Below are 16,004 nucleotides of genomic sequence, written 5' to 3'. Positions count from 1 at the left end.
ATAGATAGATAGATAGATAGATAGATAGATAGATAGATAGATAGATATTCCCTTCAACTCATACTAAGAAAAAGCCTTGAGTTACAATTATCATTTTTCTATACAAGAATGTAAATAGTTTGTCTTTAATAAATTCCTTATGATTTCTTTTTCCTGTTTACCTTCTCATACTTCTCTTGCTTCTTATATTTGAAAGTCAAATTTTCTGTTCAGCTCCAGTCTTTTCATCAAGAATGATTGAAAGTCCTCTATTTAATTGAATTTCCATATTTGCCCCTGAAGTATTATATTCAGTTTTGCTGGGTAGGTGATTCTTAGTTTTAATCCTAGCTTCTTTGACCTCTGGAATATCATATTCCAAGCCATTTGATCCCTTAATGTAGAAGCTGCTAGATCTTGTGTTATCCTGATTGTGTTTCCACAGTACTCAAATTGTTTCTTCCTGAGTGCTTGTAATATTTTCTCCTTGACCTGAGAACTCTGGAATTTGACTATAATATTACTAGAAGTTTTCTTTTGGGGATCTTTTCAAGAAGTGATTAGTGATTTTTTTCAATTTCTATTTTGCTCTATGGTTCTAGAATATCAGGGCAATTTTCCTTGATATTTTCTTGAAAGATGGTATCTAGGATCTTTTTCTGATCATGGCTTTCAGGCAGTCAAATAATTTTAAAATTATCTCTCCTGGATCTATTTTCTAGGTCAGTGGTTTTTTTCCAATGAGATATTTTACATTGCCTTTTTTTTTTATTTGTTTGGATCTGTTTAATAGTATCTTGATTTCTCATAAAGTCATAAGTTTCCATTTGCTCCAATCTAATTTTGAAGGAATTATTCTCTTCAGTGAATTTTTAAAATTCCTTTTCCATCTGACCAATTCTGCTTTGTAAAACGTTCTTCTCCTCATCGACATTTTCGTACCTCTTTTGCCACTTGAGTTAGTCTATTTTTAAGGTGTTTTTTTTTCCTTAAGGTGTATTTTCTTCAATCAGGCTTTTGACTCATTTTTTTATGATTTTCTGTCATCATTCTCTTTTCCCTTCCCAATTTTTCCTCTACTTCTCTTACTTGATTTTCAAAATCCTTCTTGACCTTGTACATGGCCTGGGACCAGTTCATATTTTTCTCGGAGGCTTTTGATGCAGGAGTTTGATGTTGTTGTCTTCTTCTGGTTCTATTTTCTGATCCTCTTTGTCACCAAAAATGAATTTTATAGTTTGATTGTGCTTCCTCTGTTTGCTCATCTTGCCAGCCAATTTCTTGACTTTTGAACTTTTGTCCATCGTAGAACTCTACTTCCAGAGTGGAGAGTGTTGTGTTCCAAATTTCTGGGGTTTTGCACAGTTGTCAGAATTTTTTCCAGGCACCTAGCTCAGAAGTGTGAGGAGGAATTTTCCTCCACAGCCTCAACAAGCTCTTCCCCATCAGCACTCTTAACCCGAGGACCACCACCCAAGACTACAACCCAGAACCAAGAAGGACAAAGCAAGAGAATCCTGCCCCAATTCCATCAGAGAGATTCCTGAAAATGCCTTCTGGGCATTCACTTGGTCTCCTTATGATCTGTAGGCCTGGAACAGGAAGCAGAAGCAGCAGCAGATGTTGCAGCTGTCATCACCTCCTCTGCCGTGGTGGCAGGGCCTAAACCATGCTCTTCTCTCACACAGGATCAACAGGGTTCCTCACTGACTTTTTACTTTCACTTTGGCATTTATGCGTTGAGAATTCTTGAAATTGCCACAACTGCTGGTGATTACTCTCCTTAAGTCTGCTTCTGCCAATCTATGCCACTGGTCTTGGCCCGCATGACTCCCAGTCTGGTGTGATAGACCCTTTCTGTTGACCTGCCAGGCTTCCTTCAGTGGAAGATTTGTTTCTCTCTGTTCACTTTGTGGATTCTGTAGCTCTAACATTTGTTTAGAGTCATATTTTACAGGTATTGGAGGTGGTTGGCCAGGAGCCAAGCAAGTTCCTGTTTTTACTCCACCATCTTGGCCCTGCCCTGATTTTTAAAATAAAAATTTTCAGTGACTAATGGCTTATTAACCAAGAAAATAGTTTTGTGAACATAGAAAAAGGATAAGAGATGGAATGCTATAAGCATGAAAGACTCAACAGTAAACAATGAAGTAATCCTAGACTAGTAAGCAATAAAAATTGCAAGGAAACTAAATTTGTGATATTACTTTAATATACTACAAATAGTTCACCACCATTTACTTAGACTCTTGATCTGATATGATTCAATAAAAAGGTAGTTTTTTCACCCACAGAAAAAAGTAAATATTTAATAGACGGGAAGTTGGCCTGGATATTACCTCATGAAGTTTTCTCCCTCACTTTGAATTTGCCTTCATTTTCAGTCACAATATGAAAGATACACCCACACCTATACCCCTCCCACACACACACACACCACACAATCATTTGTGATGGGAGGTGATGTGCCATGATTTTTAAAGATATTTTTCCTAATTACATGTAAAAACTTTTAATGCTTTTTAAATTTTGAGTTCCAAATGTTCTTCTTCCCTCCCTCCCCTTCCCCTTCTTTGAGAAAGCAAGAAATTTAATATAGGTTATACATGTGCAGTTATGAAAAATGTATTTCCATATTAGTCATGTTCTGAAAGAAAACATAAGAAAAATAAACAAGAAAAAATTAGTTTTAAAAAGATGAGCTGAGCCTGTCAGTATGGTGGAATAAGGCAGGTACTCACCTGAACTCACCCAGATTCACCTCTAATAAACTATATAATACTAGAACTCTCCTTCCAGAATGGAGAGAGCTTTGTCCCAAATCCCTGGGCTTTTCATGGCTGCTGGAACTATTAGGAGGGCACCCTCTCTACAGCCCCCACAAGCTCTGTATCACTGGCCACACACCCCAGGACCACCACTCAAGAGTATGATCCAGACCCAAGAAATTTAAAGCAAGAGCTATTACCCTCTGAATGGTTGCTTGGTCCCCCATGACCTGCATGTCAGGAGCTCTGAAGGCAGCCATGCGATGGCAGCTGCACGGCTGCTGTGCCTCAGTGACTTCTCATTTTGGGGGCAGGGGCCGGACTGTGCTCTTCCATCCACCCCTGTTCCAACAAAGTTTTACATTGACCTTTTACTTTGTCTTTGGTGTTTATGGGTTGAGAAGTCTGAAAACCACCAGAGCTGCTGGTGATTGACTCTCCTGACGTCTGCTCTGGCTGCTGCTGTTTGGGGCCACTCTGGGGCCAGTACTGTGCCTCAAGTGGGACTGTGCTGGGCCCCCAGCTTAGTGTGATAGACCTTTCCTGTTGGCCTTCCAGGCTGCCTTCAGCAGAAGATTTGTTTCTCTCTGTTCACTTTGTGGGTTCTATAGCTCTAAAGTTTGTTTGGAGTAATTTTTTTACATGTATTGGAAGTGATTGGAGCTGGACCTCATGCTAAGTTTGTGCTTCTACTCTGCCATCTTGGCCTAGACTTCTCTTAAAGAAGCCTAATTAAACTCACTTCAGCTTTTTCTGCTACCTTATCACACTATTAATCTGAGTTGATTCAAATCACATTATTTTAAATTAATTCAAAATTGACCTCACTGAAATCTACCTATTCAAATGCTAGCATTTATCTGTCTCTTAAAGGAAATATACAAATTGAAGATGAAAATCCTTGGTGATATTTTGTTGTGTCTTTTCACTTTCCTCATTTAATAATGAGAGAGGGATAAAAATAAGAAGAATAATGAAAGAAATAGCCAAGGACCAAAGCCAAAGACTTAGAGCAAACAGAAATCAGGACTTAGGCAATATGTCTGGTTAATAGACCCAGTGGCAAGAACAAATCTTAATACTTAGTCAAATATGTTCTGATTTACTTATGATGTGGTATAATGAAAAAAAAATTACTTAGAGGCAAGAAAGTTACCTAGGTTCAAATCTTCCATCTATTACCAATTGTGTGACCGCAGACAAGTCACTTACCCTTTCTCAGCTTCAATTTCCTCACTATTAAATTTGAATAGTTCTATGTAAATACCTAGTTAGAATGTTTAGATAACCAAATGAAAATGATAAAGTGTAAATTGCTTTTGATACCTAGGGGAATATATTCATTTTGACCATCATTTCTTTTTTAATATTGAAATTTTAGAGAATCAGTTCACTATGAGTAGAAGTACTATCATGTTGGAGAGGAACTAAACTTGTTTCATTTAACTCCTGAAGATAGAATCAGGAGCAATGGCTAGAAGATAAAAGTTTCCATGTTTTGACTTGATCTTCCTTGCAGAGAAAGTATGTGGTAACTAATATCTTCTCAACAACTAGATCTTTTCAAAAATGGAAAGACCTCCCTGAAGAAGTAGTAGGGGGCCCTCATTAGAATTTTTCTTACAGAGGTCAAATGACTACTTCAGGGGTTCATTTGTTATTGTGGCAGATTCTTGCTCTGACATGGGTTGGATCAAACTGTCATTGGGGGGTTAGCTTTCAAAGTCTGTAATTCTATGCCTGATTTTGTAGATAAAAAAGTAGACTGACTAGAATAAAAAGGTTAAGGGATGGATAAGCAAGGAAAACTCATGACAGAGGCTACAACATATTTTTGTATATTTACTGAAATATATTTATTTCTTTCCCTGATCCATTTCATAAAGTATTTTTTGCCCTCATCAAGTTCTAAGTTAGGTTACATTGTGTTATCGACAGTCAAGATGTTTTCTTAAAGACCCACCAAGAAGCATCTCTAATGGAAGCAATTATTTTTTTCATGAACTGAGAACAAAGAGATTCTTATAAAGACTGATAAAGATTAAATGCCACTCAAGTCATTGTGAATGTTTTAATATAAATTCCACCCAGTAGCCCTTGTTGTCAAACAGTAGAGACTTGCTGAACTAGAGGGAATGAAATAAATACATTGTGGTACCATGTCTTTCCATGGTGCCAACAATTTTTATGTAGAATATACAGCTCTTCTACATGAGGGGAAAGGAAGGATATATAACTCTGTTTGAGGTCAAGATATATAGATGGATAGATAGATAAATAGATAGAGATGTATAATATATGTGCACACACATATGTATATATGTGTGTATACTTACATGTGTACATGCATATATGGAAAAAGATCCAACCCTAAAAATTTCTACTGGAAATCAAATTTAGAGATTGAGTCATGCATGTGTCTTATTTAAAAGGAGATTTTTTTTACAGACCCACCCTTCTTCAACCACCTCCCACCCTTGAAGAAAAGTGAGTTGGCTTTTGCATATGTGAAAAGCATTTGAAGGTTTTATAATGCTTTTTATTCAACTTGGTATAATTTATCTAACCCCTCCCCCTAAAAAATGATTACATTTGTCTACAAATATGCATTCAAGAATCTTCAGGGGTACCATTTATCAAGAAATTCAATTTGTGCATAATGTTAACTTTTATTGAGTTAATTCACCCCATAGTGAACAATAGAACAGTTTCCATCTGTCCATATTAGTCTGAAACCCACTGACGAAAGGAAAGAAGTTATTCAGGATTATATCTTGTAAATTAGCAGTTATCCATATGTTTAAATGGGTAATAAAGTCAAAGATCTTTAGGACTAGTAGAAACCCTAAGAGGTCATATAATCCATGGTTCTGCTTTTATACAGGACCAAAGCCTGTCCCCAAATTTTAAGAAAGACCACATGAGAAGAATAGTCCATAACTTTATTTCAACAATTAATTTCCATGTTCAATGTTTTTCAATTTAGATATTTCTCCATACTTCAATATTAATGTCTCATCTGATTTCTATTTAGGTGAAGGGGGCAAGGGAATCAGAGTTTATGGAGCACCAACTATGTGCTTGACACTTTACAAATATCTCATTTGAACCTCACAACACACTTCCAGGTAGGATGTTGATAGTATAAATTTTTGAGTTAGGGAATTGAGTCAAAGACATCATGTGCCTTGTCCAAGGTCTTACAAATAGTATGTATGAGACCAGATTTGAACATGTCTTCCTGACTCCAACAACCATGCTCTAATCCACTTCCTCAATTTACTGCTTCAGAATAAGTTTCTTCTATATTTTTGAAATGAGAACTTTAGTAGAGAAATTTGCTGCAAATATATCCCCCACTTTATGGTTTACTTTTAATCTTAATTTTATTAGATTTATTGTGCACTTCTAAATATTTTATGTAATCAAAATTATGCATTTAATCTTCTGTGACCCTCTCTCTTTCTTGCCCATGAACTTTTCTTCTAATCAAAAACCCAAGATACACACACTCCCACACACAGTCATGCATATATGTGTATATAGTTCTGTGTTCCTCTTAGTTATAATATGATCTTTATATCTAGATCATGTAAAGAACTGATATTATTATAATACATTAAGTGATGACCTAAATCAATTTCTTACCATACTCATTTCATTTTCCCAACAATTTTATTTTTTTATCCCAGTAGCTGAAGTCTTTCTGTTTATTAAATGCAAAAGTAGTTGATATATGTCCTTAAGTATGTAGTATACCTTGTTTCTTCCACTTATTGATATCTCTGAAAGCTTTAATAATAGTTTTAATAATAACTGATTTGGAGTGTGATTTGAACTCTGGTACTGCTAAGAACCCTCACCTTGAATTAATTATCTCTCTTATAATTTTAAATCATAAATATATATATACATATAATGTGAATATATATATAAATCATATAAATTATAATTTTAAAAATCTCTATATGAATTTTTACATTTTTCTAGTTCTATAAATAAATGTTTGCAAGTTTGATTGGTATTGCATTGAGTATGCATATTCATTCAGAAAATATTTTTATATTTATTACATTGGCTCTTCCTTTGCATGATAAAGGATTTTTTTCAAATCATTTATATTCGTCTTTATTTCTATTAAGAGTTTTGTTGTAATTTATTTGCATTGTTCTCATGTTTACCTTAGAAGGTAGACTCTCAATATTTTATATATTATGTAGTTATTTTAAGTGGGATTTCTCTATGCATTTTTCTCTATACATTTCATACAATGTGAAATTATTTTCACTGTTGATGGCTATTATCAGTTCATTTCTTATCCTTCAAGTTGTCTAAATTTATTGTTTATATTACTTTTTAGTTGACTTCTTAGGGCTCCTTAAATACACCATCATATCATCTGTGATACTTCATGATTGCCAAAAGTATGTTAATTCCATTAAAAAAATATTGTTCACTCATTTTCAGTCATGTGTGACTGTAAAGACAAACACAAGCAGCTTCCCAGAGGGCTACTGCTGTGAACAGCTTCAAGGTTCTGATTACATAGTATAGCAAACACTCTATTTATTCAATAACAAATCAGAGTAAAAAACTAATAGAAAATCAAAATATAGCATTAACAATGTTACAACATCACAGAAAATCAAAATACAGCATTCACCATGTCAAAGATCAACAACTTATCACTAAAATGACCACATAGTTTTCACCAAAGTGGTCACATAGTTTTCAACAAAGTACATTCATTTAGTCAATCACAAAATCCTTAATTCAATCACAAAGTACAAAAGTCAAAGTTCTCCACCCCTGGGTCACAATAAATCATAATCTTCTCAGTCAGTACACAGTATCCAAGTAAAGTCTTCTTTCAGCTTGACTCAATGCTTTCTCTCAGCTTCCATGGTTCCTCTTCCATGGTTCTAGCTCTGTCACCTGGGTTCAAAGGCAGGCAGCTCCCAGTTCCTTGTCCAGCTCCTCATCCAGTTACCATTCCATATAGAACTTCAATGTCCAGTCCACCTCATGTCCTTCACAGTTCCTGTTTCTGGGAAGACAAAGCTTAGCAGAACCAAAACAGCATTCATGCACATTGTCATCACCATCTTCAATTCACTATCTGCCTGTGAAATCAACTCAGACCCACCAACAAGGTACGAGAGGTCAGCATCAATAAAGTTTCAAGACCTCCAAAACCCTCCTCCAGGACTTCTAAAAACATACAACCACAAAATCCTCTTTCAGAGCATCCAGTAAGGTTCCAAGGCTTCCATACAAAGTATCACAAACAAAGATCAACACAGACAGAGCCGACAGAGTGCTGGGATACCACAAGTTTTCTCCTTCTTGACCCTGCCATCACAAGAGTCTTCTTCTCAGTTCTGCTGTCTCTAGCCTGGAAATTCTCCAGAATGGTCATTAGCTCCTCCCCTTCCTGTTGCAGGAGTTCATGAGTTCTAGGGTTCACAAGTTGTGGGGTTCACACATTCTGCCTCTTAATAGACTTGATACAAGGCTCAAAAGAAATTTGAACTGAAACAAGGTGTTAATTCAATAGCTGAAACAAGGTGTGAACTATGTCTGTTCTTGGCATTACACTGACTCTTCATAAGCCATTTTGTTTTCTTTTGTTTTGTTGGCAAAACTACTAGAATGGTTTTCCATTTCCTTCCCCAGCTCATTTTACAGATGAGGAAACTGAGGCAAATTGGATTAAGTTACTTGACCGTGGTCACACACCCAGTAAGTGTCTGAGGCCAAATTTGATCTCAGGAAGATGAATCTTCTTGCTCTCAGGCCCAGCACACTATCCACTGTGCCATCCAGCTGCCCTAACTCAAGGATAGGTCTTTATTTTAAAAAGATGCTTGAGACAATCAAAATCATTGCAAAATTCCCCATAGGCTATCTAGCTCATTCTCTCCTTCCTGTTCCATTTTGAGGCAAATTCATTAACCATGTGAAAGTACTTTCCAAGATATATGCATTGAGAAAATCAGCTCTAAGGGTTATTCATCCAATTAGATAGCGTAGTCTGGACAATTGATTTCCTTTTGTTTTACCTGTGTGGATAGCCAGGTCAAACCTTTTTGAATAACTAGATATCATTTAGTGAATTTTTAAATGTTCTGGGGCTTGATGAAATCAGTAATTAATCATCCAAAAGTGGAAATCAACTGAAAGAGCTCAAATCTCTCCTCAATTTGAGCTATTCTGTATATCCACCATAATGTACACAAATCCCTTAGGCAACTTTATATAGCCCTACTTTATGCCTCCCTAGATTATACCTTATCTCATGGTAATTGTTAAATGATCATTAAAATATACTTTTTGAGGAATTTTGTATTCTAATGATTTATGTATTTTTGTCTTGTTGAAGGAGCACATTTAAGGAATATTTTTATATAACAATGCAAATTATTTTGGTTATAATTATAAGACATAAACCTGTGAAATCTAACACTACTTATATGATTCAAACAACTGTGTAACTACAAAGATCTAAGCTGGCATACTATAATTTGCCAAATGCTGCCTGTTCCTTTTTCATACATTCATCAAACATACCCTCTATGGATATACTCATTATTATTAGTTGGGATGAGAGGCATGTTTTAATAATTATTAATATTTTCTCTGTCATTTTTGGTAATAATAAGACCTGAAATTTCTTTCAAAACACATTTTACAGCTTTCTGATACATTGAGAATCTAAACAAAGTAATCTGTGTTAGACATCTAGCCCTTGTCCCAAAGTCCATTGGTATGAGATGCACTTTATTGGTGTAGATGAATGCCCTTCCTTGTGTGAAAAGTGGGGCAGAATTACCAAGAGCAGGAGCACTCTAGTATTTTTCAGTCCTCTTTAGGGATCTTCAAATTTCATTTGAAAGTCTTCTTCAGGACTTTGCAAGCTTTGAGTCACTTTGGAAACTTCTGTGGTCCAACTTTGAGAGGAAATATGGAAGGGGACAACCTCACTTCAAGTTGCTAAAGAAAAAGACTCTAGGAATACATGAGAGGAACTGGCAGTCTCTATCATGTCTCTATCTACAATTTGCTAAACTAAAGACTGGGGAACTACTCCTTTGGTGGGATCTAGAACTCTATTTTCTCTTCAAGAACAAACAACAAGAACTCTATTGGATGAGCTGAGCTATCTTGCACCTGGGGCAAGGGTGGGGAGGTCTTATTCTTTCTCTTCTTTCTACCACAATTTGGATGTTTCTCTTTCTTGTTCACTTTGTGTTTCTTGTGAAACTGGCATGTTGAGGGATAGGGATTAGGCTTTAGATGTAGAGATAGATCTGATCCCCCCCCCCAAAATGACAAAGTAATCAGAAGTTAGAATGAAAACAACTATATACCTTAGACTAAAAATATGTAAGGAAGCAGACATACAGAAGTAAAGGGGGTAGCCTGGTACCTCCTGGGAAGAAAGAAAATCTTCCTTGGAGAAAAATGGGGTAGGGAAGAAGACTCACTTCAAACCACATGACAACATTCTCCATAGATGAGCCTCTCTACATTTTGTGTCCTGTCTAACCAGGTCTTTCTCATTAAAAAGAGAATTTGGTTCCAGGTGTGAGTTGAACCAGAAAAACCTTTATATCACTTTCAATATTTTTTCTAAAAGAAACATGCAGAATTTAGAAGCAAAAACAAGTTACAGAAAATGTATGTAATAGCAAACTATGGTTCAGTGAAAAGAATACCAAGAATTCAAAAAATTGGCATGAACTGAAGCTCATGAGAGAGGCCAAGAACCAAGAAAAGGTACTTTTCAAAAGTCATATTAGGGGAAGGAGCTCACTTGAGGAGAGTGGATAAGGATAATAAACAGGGAGAAGGAAGAGTTGTTCAACTCATTTCGATTTTATTTTCCTAGCCATGAAGAATCAGTCTTGCAGTTGAAATTACAGAATAAAAATTATTAGCCTATAACAACCAAGATAAACATGAAGGTAGTGACAAAGTGCCTAATTATCCTTTATGAATTTAAATTAATCTGACCAGATGAACTACTGTCCTGAAAGAAATGACAGATGTGATTGCTGAGATATCTGTAGAGAACAGGATAGGTCCTCCAAAACCAGAGTAAATTCAATGTTGTCCCAATTTTCAAACTGGGTTTGGGGAAACAGAATCTGCAAAGTATAATCAGTGAACTTCATTTAAATATTTAGGAAAGTCTAGATCATATAATTAAAAAGATGTATGATGAACATCTTGCAAAAAAAATGGTAATTGCAATAATCCAACATGGCTCCATCAAGAACATGTCATATGTCACTAAAGTTATTTCATTTTGTTGAGACAAATTCTAAAGTAATAGATCAGGAAAATGCTGTAGATATCATTTACTTGTACTCTAGCAAAGCCTTAGATAAAATATCTTAGTCTTATGGAGAAGAAATGTATATTAGATCAATGGTATGAAACTCAAATATAAAGTGAGGGTGGGTGGGATGAAACATAAGAACCCCTACAGGTCACATATTAGAAAACCACACGTTAACACTCTTTCTGTTGCATTAAATCTTTATGTTTTGTTAAAAATATCTTAATTATATTTTAATCTTATTCAGGCCTTGCACAGGAGAATTGTGGCTACATATTTCACAGGTGTAATTTTAGATGATAGGGATTAGATGGATTTAGGACAGCTTAAAGGGCCATAATCAAAAGTTCAGTTCATTAAAGGCTCAATGTCAACTAATTAGGAGGCATCCAATGCAATGTACCAGGAATTTGTGTTGGAACATGTCTTGTTTGAAATTTTTATCAATGACAAAAAAGTCATACATGGCCTCTTTATTCAATTTGCCTAAGTTACCATTATGAGACAAAGGATGCAAACCTCTCGGTTTCCTGACTTCCATCCCAGTACAGTACTTGCTTTTTCCACTATAGTGTACTTTCTTCATTTTTAACATACTGCTTTGTTTTGAGTCCTAGATATTCAATAAATTAATATATATATATATATATATATATATGAGCCATTATCATTTCCTCAATAATTATAGCACCATCCATTAATTCAGTTTACCTGATTCATGTGATTGGATTCACATTAACATATACTTATAAATGCATATGCTTGTATGTATAAACTTATATAAACACAACATACACAGGCTATCCTGGTAATGATTTAAAGCCATAGTCACTTACTGGACACCTTGTTTCTTCTTTATAAATGACAGATTCATCCCCTTTTCCATAAAAGAGAAGGTGGTATCCAACTCAATTAGAAATAGGGACACGAAACCTTACATAAGGATCCCTGCAGACTGTATGTTCACTTAGAAAACCACATATTGACATTATGTATATTTTGTTGTACTTTTATTTATTCATTGTTGTTGTTAACTGTTGCTTAATTATCTATTACTCTAGTTAGGGCCCCAGGCCAAGGAACACCTTTGAACTACACCATTAGTCTGGGTCCAAGGAGTTATAAAAGTGGAACAACTAAATGCTCAGTCATAAACACAGTGCTCTGGTTCATAAAATCCCTGGAGTAGGCATTCTATTATTTTTTTTAATATAATGTGATGACCAAATCTATTTCATTTTATAAGAGGAGCACTTGTGAATTTGATGTATTTGTTTGAGATGTGGATATGCTATCAATAAGTTCAACATTTGGTAATGCAAAATAAAAAGTAAAATGAGTTATTAAAGGGGAAAAGATTAACAAACTATAATAATCTGTAATTTATAAGCTGAAATAATTCTGTAATAAGCTGAAAAAGTTAATAAACTGTAATTTTCTATTATGTATATTTCACTAGTGGCAACCAATCATTCTTAGCATTAACCAAATGAGCATTGTAATGGGAGTTAGATATTCTTGTGGAAACGATTTCTGCTAAACCAAACTATTATTACCTTTATAAATTCTTTTGGGGGAGGCTCAATTGTCTTGGGATTTAAATTGCTTTATTTTAGAGAGAGAAATTAAATATGTTTTTTCTTCCTCTATTGGTATAAAAAGTTGTTTCTATTAAATTGATATTTAGTACCAAGCCAGTGTATAGACCTAGTAGAAATCACTTACAAATCACTTTAAAAAAACTTGCACTTGATTGACTTTATAGGTCCAGTATCTTGATTTCAAATATAATACCATACCTCATCCTTTGTCTACACTTAGCTGGACTTATTCTGATTCTCTGAAGTTCCAAAAGTGAAGTTTATATTTTTCAGGGTTTTTTTCCATATATTTGAATAGAGATTACAAAAAGAATAAGTATGGAGAATGCATTTTCCCCTGCTAATGTACATTATAAAGCAAAATAATCTGATTTATTTGTTGTTCCATTCTTCCGCTCTTCTAATCCAAAATACATGTAACACTGTTGGATAGTGCTGCGGAAGGTGCTGAGTCATTTTTGTTGCTTCTTCCCTTTGGGAATTAGTGGAGTTGAAATCTATTACATGTAGAGTTCACAAGTTTATCAAAGGAGGCTAAACATTCATTAGCCATACCGTTTCAATAGTTTGCTTTTAGCCTTAATATACTGGACCCCACACTGTCCTGCTTCATTTTCTTATGTTTTATGGGGATTAAACAAGAGAAAAAGTTGTTAGAGCAATCAAAATAAATCTGATTAACCAGTTATGGAAATTTCTAACAATGAGAGAACAATTTATCTCTCTGTAATCATTTTTCTAATCTTCATTTCTAATCCCTGGCATTTTTGTTTGAGGCAAAATCAGGATACATGGATCATTTGGGTAAAAGAAATAAGGATAATGTATTAGATTGTATGCTATTGGAGACACACACAAGGAGTAAACGTCAACATAAGAGCAGATTTTTTGAGGGAACTTTCCTCAGTCCCTGAAGAGTTGGATAGCATCAGTATAAGTATTCTCTTATAAGTAGTTTTCAGAGCTAGATGACCTACTTTATCATTCCTTTTTTTTTCTGATTGCAGCTTAGCCCTCCATTCAGATTCTATTCTTCAGTACCTTCTTTTGCTTTTTCCTTCGTCGTATTTCCTTTTGGTTATTACTACTATATGGTGAGTCTTTCCAACTCAATTTTAAAGACCCTGAGGGTGCTGAGGGTGCTGTCTCTCTAGTAATGCTGCCTTTCAGTTCTTGACATCCACATTTTTTTCCTCTTTGTCTCTTTCAGACTATGTGTGCATTATTTTAGGAACTCTTGGGTGTGCTCCAGTCCATCTTCCCACTCAAAGAATGAAGTCCCCAAATTGCCCTCAGGGCTAAAAGTGAATACTTCTCTATATATACTACACATTCTAGCATAAAAGGAATGTCATATACCTCTCAGTCACAGATTTGTAAATAATAAGATGTTTAATACCTTGATATCATTACCAGATGAAAACAATTTTGTTTAAGTTGCAGAATTAACCATCCAAAGGTGTAGAGTAAGAAAGAACAATTCCCAGAATCAACAACAAATTAAAAATACAAGATAAAAATACAAAAATACAAGGTACAAATTAGAAATTGAATGTAGGTAAATTATCTCCACACAGGAAGTATCTTAAAGTTCGTTAAAAATAATTAGTCAAGGAGTGGTTAGGTGGAGCAGTAAATGGAGCACCAGCCCTGGAATCAGGAAGACCTGAGTTCAAATTCGACCTCAGACACTTGACCCACACTAGCTGTGTGACTTTGGGCAAGTCACTTAACCCCAATTGCCCTGCCATACCCCCTCCAAAAAGCAAAAAAATAATAATAATTGGTCACAAGAACAACAAAATGACAGACTAGACATTTTCTTCGATTCCTAGAACACCTTAAACTTCTCTAAAACAGAAATTATGAGCTTACTGTAAAACAACTTCAACTGTCTTCATGGTCACACCCAGAATCCAAAAGAGGGCAAAAAAGTAAAACCAAACCCAGGAACTCACTTTTGCTGACTCTTTGCTCAGGACCCTTCTGCTGCCTCCCACACTACAAGCAGAATCTGAACTATCAGGTCCAAGGCCATGCATGACACAGGCTTTCATCAAAACCCACTCCTAGACCCCAGTCCCTACTTCCTCTTTCCCATGCCATAAAGCACAACACCAGACTGTGAAAGTTTTCTAAGCCTACTTTGCCACAATAAATAAGAAGCAAAAACATTTTAGGTGATGAAACGTGGAAACATCAAAGGGGAAAGTAGCCTCTGTCAGACGTGCACCAAAAGCTTCAAAGAAAAATACAAGCTGGTTACAGGTCATAGAGGTCCTTAAGAAGCAAATAAGAGAAAAGTGGATGAAAAATTGGGAAGAGAAATGAGAACAATGCAAGAAAATTATGAAATGAGAGTCAACAGCCTGACTGAGGAAAATAATACCTTAAAAAAATAGACTAACTCAATTGGCAAAAGAGGCTGAAAAAGGCAATGGGGAAAAGAATGCCTTAAAAAGCCGAATTTGCCAGATGGAAAAACAATCTCAAAAGCTCACTGAGGAGAATCATTGCTTCAGAATTAGGTTGGAGCAAATGGAAGCTAAAGACTTTATGAGAAATCAAGATGCTGTTAAACAGATCCAAACAAACAGAAGAATAGAAGGCAATGTGAAATATCTCATGGGAAAAACCACTGACCTGGAAAATAGATCCAGGAGAGATAATTTAAAAATTATTGGACTACCTGAAAGCCATGATCAAAGTAAGAATCTAGAAATTATCCTCCAGGAAGTTCTCAAAGAAAACTGCCCTGATGTTTTAGAACAAGAGGGCAAAATAGAGGTTGAAAAAATCCACCAATCACCTCCTGAGAAAGATCCCCCAATTAGGAATATTATAGCCATGTTCTGGAATTCCCAGATTAAGGAAAGAATATTACAAGCAGCCAGGAAGAAACAATTTGAATATTGTGGAAACACAATCAGGGTAACCCAGGACGTGGCACCTTCTACACTGAGGGATCGAAGGTTCTGGAATATAATATTCTGGAGGCCAAAGGAGCTGGGATTAAAACCAAGAGTCACCTACCCAGCAATACTGAGTATCATGTTTCAGGGAAAAATATGGTCATAGAGGACTTTCAAGCATTCCTGCTGAAAAAACCAGAGTTTAAGAGAAAATTTGACATTCAGATACAAGAAGCAAGAGAAGCATGAGAAGGTAAACAGGGAAAAGGAATCATAAGGAACTTATCAAAGTTGAACTATTAACATTCCTATGTGGAAAAACAATAATTGTAACTTATAAAACTTTTCTCAGTAGTTGAAGGGATTAGAAATATATATATATATGTCTTTATTTGAGGGT

Source organism: Petaurus breviceps, unplaced genomic scaffold (assembly GCF_028583685.1).
Source record: "Petaurus breviceps papuanus isolate PSGF00001 unplaced genomic scaffold, PetGlider_PUasm1.0 90686, whole genome shotgun sequence".
NCBI classification, from domain to species: Eukaryota; Metazoa; Chordata; class Mammalia; order Diprotodontia; family Petauridae; genus Petaurus; species Petaurus breviceps.
Note: the sequence above shows the minus strand (reverse complement) of the source record.